Genomic DNA, 5,862 nt, shown 5'->3' with positions numbered 1-5,862 from the left:
AATAGAGTAAATATACAAATATGGAACTGAATGAAAACACAGTTAAATGAATGACAGAATTCTTATGTATTTAGTATATATTGCTTTATCCTACATGAGTGGAACTCACCTCACAAGCTGGCTATACATCTCTTAAATACACAAATAAAATATAAGAATAAAATATTTACTCTTATGCTAGACCAGCTTCTTCAGATAGCTCCCTACCAAACAGATTATTTATTTTGGGCCTGAATCCACTGATTCAGCCCGAGATGAATTATCTGCAACCACGTTATATTTACCTGATATATGCTTTACATTAATATGATATGCTTCCAAACATAATGACCACCTAGTTATCCTTTGATTATTATTCTTTATTTTATCAACAAAAGTTAAAGGATTGTGATATGAGCAAACTGCAATTTCTTTATTCTGTGGTCTATTCACATAAACTTCATATGGTCTTATCGCTGTGCTAGTAGTTCCTTTTCAACTGTTGAGTAAGCTCATTGATGCTTCTTCAGCTTTGACGACATAAAACAAACAGGGTGAAGAATTCCTTTCTTGTCTTCTTACAATAAGACAGCCCCAATCCCATTATACAACGCATCCACTTTGATAAGGAATTTCTTGTTGAAATCTGGTGCTTGCAGTATGAGTTTCGAGGTTGATATGGTCTTTTTCTGCTGAAGGATTCCTGACACTTGCTGTTCCATACAAACTTTTTCTTGGGGCTAGTCAAATCGATTGAGGGAGCAACTACAGCTCAAAAATTCGTGCAAAACTGTATGTAGGATCCTGCTAGCCCTAAAAATCATTCTAAATGCTTCCGCATTGTTGGGGTTGATGTTCTCCTTACTCTTTTGACGTTAGCGGCTACTGGGGCAATTTGTCTTCTTCCGACCTCAAATCCCAAGTACCAAACTGTTGCTTTTCCAAATATGCTCTTCTCCAGGTTAATCGTCAAGAGTGCTCCTCGCAGTTTTTGAAATACCTTCTTCAGGATTCGGAGATGTTCTTCCCAGGTAGATGAAAATATTACTGTATCGTCGAGATATACTCCAACTCCTTCAATCGATCCTAGAAGGTTAGCCATCACACGTTGAAATGTAGCTGTGGCATTCATTAGACCCAATGTCATGACTGTGTATAGATATACCCCAAACGGGGTTATAAAATGTGATAGCAATTTTGCATTGTCGTCTACAGGAATTTGAAAATAGCCTTTTAACAAGTCGATCTTAGAGATGAACCTCGCTTGTCCAACGCTGTCAAGTAGTTGGTCTATGAGTGGCAATGGGTAATTGTCGGACACACTGATCGAATTCCACTTTCGATAGTCCGTACACAGCGTGAAGGATCCGTCTGGTTTTTATACGATCAAGCATGGTTAATTGTAGGGGCTAGAACTTTCTTCAACTAATCTTTTTTGTAACAAATAACAAACTTTTTTTTTCATTACTTCTAGGTTATACGGCAACACTCGATAAGGGCATTGCTTGAATGGTCTTCCCGTGGTTTTGAAGGGTATCTCATGCTTCGTTGACAATTTCAGGGAAACTTTTAATTAATCTGCATAATTCCTCTTGCTGCTCCTTGTTCAAATGAGTTAATTTCTAGTCCTAGTTCTAAATGATAGACGGATTGTTAATTTTACTTACAGCCCTCACCTCATATCTTTTGTCGTTTTCCGGGGATGGAATTGCTTGCGCCATACACACCTGGGAAGCTTTGGACTCCTTTTTACCTAAATATTTTTTTCAGTAGGTTAACGAGTTCTTTGCTGTGACTTTTCCTTCTTCCTGGTGTTTCGAAAACGTACGTCAGGTCACTGATCTCCAAAATCAGGAAAGGTTCTTGGAACTTGGTGAGTGGAAATTTCCTTATCGGTAAGAAAACCCACACCTGCTGTCCTACCGCAAACTAGCTGTCCTTACTTTTTATATGAAACCTTTTTTTCGTTTTTCATTGACGGTTTTTCAGGTTTTCAAGAGGAAATTTTCATATCTTGCCGATCCTTTTCCTCAAATTCTTGACATATTCCCCATCCATTTCCTCTCGATCTTTCCCTTTTGCTGCCAAAATTTTAATCTGTCTTCTTACTTCTCGTCCGAACACCATTTCATCGGGCTACATCCCATGCTTTCTTGATAAGCACTGCGTACCTTAAATAACATCGATGGTAGTCCGATGTCCCATTCATTTTCTGTTTCATTGCAGTAATTGCTTAATATACTCTTTAGGGTTTCATGAAATCTCTCTAAAGCATTTTGGGTCTCCAGTTGATAGGCAGTAGACAGCTGTCATCTCACATCCAATAGTTTCATCATGTCCTGCAAACAGTTTTGACGTGAAATTTGTTCCTCGGTCACTTTGAACGATTTCCAGAATACGAACCTTAGTAAAATATGTCTCGTAACTTCTCGGCGATTACTTTGGCTCTGATGTTCCTGACAGGTATAGCTTCTGGGTATCTTGTCTTTGGACACATCACAGTTAACATATATTTGTGACCTTTCTTCATCCTCGGTAACAGTTCCACAATGTCAATCATTACTTTGCTGAAAGTGTTCTCCTCGTACTTCAATCGGGTGTAAGGGAGCATTCTTGATGTACTCAGTAGGCTTTCCAGCCATCTGACAAACAGGACATGTATGACAAAGCTTGCTCACATCCTTATGCATGCCAGGCCTGAAGAATTGTTACATAATCTTCTCCGTCGTCTTCCTTATTCCTATGTGTCCCATCACATGCTCTATGGCAATCACCTGTCTTCTCAGCAGAGTGGGAATCAATACCTGACGGTATATGTTCCATTCAGCATTTCCAGGGATATCGGCGGGTCTAAGCTTCCCCATAAGCAGTTCATGTTTAAGAGAAAAACAGGTAAGTTACTGCTGCACCTTCATGTCATCCACCACACAGTAAAATAATTCTGTTAACGTTACATCCTTCCGTTGCAATCCTATCAGCCTTTTCCGGCTCACTTGTCCTACTAAATTTCTCTATTTCTTCCAAGTCCATTGCTTCCTTGTCTTCCTGTTGATTTATCTGTAGTTCCTCTTCTTTCGGGCTCTCTAAGGAGCTCTCCTCTATCGTACCATCAAGGGAATACTCTTCTTCTGAAAACAAATCCTCCAAGTTCATCGTTCCTTCGGTTTCTCTCTCTTCTTTTGCAGCCACTTTCTTTGTCATACTCCTAGTCGTCACACAACTAGGAAACGGATACGGGTAGTCCTTTTTGAATTTAGTCGTAGGACTATACCTCAATGGTTTCTCCGTTATAATGGGACAAGACACAAATGGCTCTTAATCAACCTCATTTCCCAGTAGGATTTGTACTCCTTCGACACCCAATGAATCCTTTACTGCAAAATCAGAATGACCTGTCACCAACTTGCATGACAGTTTTAAATGGCAAATAGGAGTAGCCTACTCCAAAATTACCAAATCTCCTGTGAGAGATTGGTCCGCCATCAGGTGTACACCTTGTCACCATACTATAATTAAATCCTATGTCACGCAATATCTTGAACGGGATCTGGTCGCTCCCATCAAGAACTGGTAACATACTTTCATAAATATACGGTATAAAAACATCCATGCTGTTTGGGGTTGTCCTGTTCATCATGTAAACGTTAGCTGGCTTATTTTCCTCGTCGACCCTTCCCGTTTGATTATTTGTCTTCCCATTCTGTGAAGTTGAATTACCCTTAACCATTATAGCGACTGCTTTCAGTTGGTTTGACCAATATGCCTTACTGATATGGCCTTTCCTGCCACACTCATAACAGACGATATTAATCTTCTGCATGACTTTCATGATACCTGAAGGAGGGCGATGTGACGATTGCTGTTGTGGTACTGTCCGATTCTGCTTTGGTATAGCACCAGTGGTACTTCCGCTTTATCTATTGAACCAGTTTCCGTAGTTATTAATGAACTGGTTTCCATGGTTCGGCGAATACTTGACACTTGGTCAGAATGACAGTTGAAAGTTAATAGCCAAAGAGGGTTCATGAATGATAATATTTTAGTCTTCACTCAGCGAAGCGGCTTTAACAGTTTTTTTTTACCTCTCTCTCTGTCAAGCACGTTCAAATGTGTTCAAGAATTCCTTGAAAATATTGTTCCAGCACTATTAATTCTAAATCAGCCATCTCTCTCACTTTATCTGCCTCTATCCATCTTTTAAAACACCATCGTACCTTATGTGTAATCCAGAAAAGTAATTTTTCATCCTTCCGTAAACTTTGGAATCTCCATGTGATACACTTGCATCATGCTACTTGTAACTTCTTGATACTCCTTTCTCTGGTCCTGAGACATAGCAAGATATGACTGCGTCCTTTTCCAATAAGGACACTCAATAAAACAGGGCATTTATCCTTAGCCATTCCATCAGGGACGTGACCATTTCAAAATGATCGAAAAATTCGTCGGGAGATTCTGTTAATTTCGGAATCAACCTATGTGCATTTGTCACATTAAACACTGGATTGTGCATAGCAGGGATCAACTCTGTATGAGTTCCTGATCTTGCACATCCAATCAACAATACCAATTGCCTCGCATGTCTAGCTTCTTTTCTCTCACTTTCTTCCAATCTTGCTTGCCTTTCCCTCATATGTCTGGCAATTTCTATTGTCTCTCTTTGTTTCCTCTAGTCCTACAATTTCTCTTGCCTCTTATCTCTCTCTTTCTTCCTGTCCTGCAATTTTTCATCTTGCTATTTCTTTTGCCTCTTCTCAGATTAATCCCTTTCTGCCATCATCTTTAACTTAATCAAATTCTCTTCTGCTGCACTTCGTCTAATTTCATCCTCTACATTCCTTTCTGCTTTCATTCCTTCAGTTCCTAGGTCAACTGATTCTTGCTTCGATACAAATTCTACTTCAGTCTTCTCCAACAGTTTGCAAGCTGCTACAATATCTTTTTCTGACAACCATCTTGAGTCTATTAACGCTTCTAAGGCTAAACACTTGATTAGGTCTTTAATCATTCCACTTGTTGCATGGCCACCACATGCCATTAAAATAGAAAGCCACTGAGCTTTAGATACATTAGCTTCCGAAAATTCCTTGACAATTGGGTTTCCCAAAAACTCTTTTACTGTGCTATCTTGTACTTTATAAAAATTTATACCTCTCCGGAAATATATCTTAACAATACACAGAATCCTATCATCACTAACCTCCTCAAACCTTTAATGGAAACACGGACCTGTTATCACAAATATTTAAAACAGACTCACTAGATCCCGTGGCTGAGCACCAAAAATATATATTAGAGGTGGCTAATTACGTGTATTCCGGAACTCCAAAACTCCCCTGCTTTATTTTACATAAATCCATTACACTTGGAGAACACCAGAGCTTTGAGAATATAATGCAAATCCCAGACAGCAATATATATGAACCCTGATGATCCAAAAGTCTCTTACGTTACACAAAAGCAGAAATAGGTGATTACTTTACTTGAACTATTCTAAAACCAGCCTCTTACTTCGGTTCTTAGTCAAGGAATACGATCAAAGCACTAAGAAGAAAATATTGGTGATCGAAATGATACACTTTACAAAAATGAATATTTTCTATAAAGAGTTAACGGAATTCTAAATTAACACCAAAATTAAATCCTTCCAAATATAAATCAGAACTAGATCTGAGTGTATGACAAAAAGCGATACTCTGTAGAATAATAAAATCATTTGTTTCACTTGAAATTAATTTATGAAAAATATTTAATTTTGAAAATGAAAAAAGTTAACACTTGACACTCTACTGATTAAACAATAATGAAATTTGCACATGTGTAACTATTACACTTGCGTCTTTTGGTTCACACAAGGTTACAGAACGGTTAGGCAAAGTTGAT

The sequence above is a fragment of the Palaemon carinicauda genome, chromosome 4, assembly GCF_036898095.1.
Source record: "Palaemon carinicauda isolate YSFRI2023 chromosome 4, ASM3689809v2, whole genome shotgun sequence".
In the NCBI taxonomy this organism is placed as follows: domain Eukaryota; kingdom Metazoa; phylum Arthropoda; class Malacostraca; order Decapoda; family Palaemonidae; genus Palaemon; species Palaemon carinicauda.
The sequence above is the reverse complement of the archived record's forward strand: the minus strand, read 5'-3'. Positions refer to the sequence as shown.